The 884-nt window shown below is 59.0% G+C and overlaps 1 protein-coding gene across 1 annotated transcript in view; it reads right to left on the bottom strand.

Moving 5' to 3' along the window:
• The window catches only part of PALM3 (paralemmin 3), a 9,069-nt gene that overhangs the window by 5,111 nt on the left and 3,074 nt on the right, over positions 1-884 (bottom strand). The window lies entirely within an intron of this gene.

The raw sequence follows: 884 nt of genomic DNA, 5'->3' as shown, positions 1-884 counted from the left end.
GGGGGGCGAGGGGCCGGGGGTTGTCAGAGCTGCAGGGGTCGGAAATACGGGGTCACAGAGATGGGGGTTAATGAGATGGAGCGATTCAGAGATGGGGTGCAGTGATGGGGCTCAGAGAGACAGAAGTTCAGAGATAGGGGTGCAGTGACGGAGGTCCAGAGAGACCCGGGTACAGATGAGGTCCAGAGAGTCAGGGGTGCGGAGATGGGGTCCAGAAAGACAGGGGATGCAGAGATTGGGGCTCTCAGAGAAATGAGGGTTAGTGAGATGGGGAGTCAGAGATGGGGGTAGAACGGTTGGGGTCTAGAGAGAAGAGGGTCCAGGGAGAAAGGGTGCAGGGATGGAGGTCAGAGAGGTAAGGGTTAATGGAAACGGGAGTCAGAGCCGGGGTGCAGCGGTTGGGGTCCAGATAGATGGAGGCCACAGAGCTGGGGGTGCAGAGATCAAGGTCTAGATACGGAGTCAGAAACAGGGGGGTTAGTGAGATGGGGGACAGAGACATGGAGGAGCAGAGATGGGGCCACTTCAAAGATGAAGGTCAGAGGTACACAGTGAGGAGCCAGAGGACACATGGGATCGAAAGAGGAGGGTCAGAGACGGAGGTCAGTGCGAAAGGAGTCCAAAGACGGGGCCCAGAGGAGTGAGGTTTGAGAGATGGGGTCTGATGAACTGGGGGACCAGAGTGATGGGGTAGTTGGGAAGCTAGGGTTCCGGAGTGGGCGGCTCAGGTTCCGGGAGTGCGGGGTCGGCAGCATTACCATTCTGAGAGAGAGGAGGTCAGGACAGGTCTGATGTGGCTGTGACCAGACAGAGAGGAGCTGGGGAGTGAGGGGGATTTGGGTGGGGTGCTGGGGCAGGCCAGGAGCCGTGGGCACTGCTCCTGG

The sequence above is a fragment of the Orycteropus afer genome, unplaced genomic scaffold (genome assembly GCF_000298275.1).
Source record: "Orycteropus afer afer isolate SDZICR_OR568_19922 unplaced genomic scaffold, OryAfe1.0 scaffold00460, whole genome shotgun sequence".
NCBI lineage: Eukaryota > Metazoa > Chordata > Mammalia > Tubulidentata > Orycteropodidae > Orycteropus > Orycteropus afer.
The sequence above is the reverse complement of the archived record's forward strand: the minus strand, read 5'-3'. Positions and strand labels throughout refer to the sequence as shown.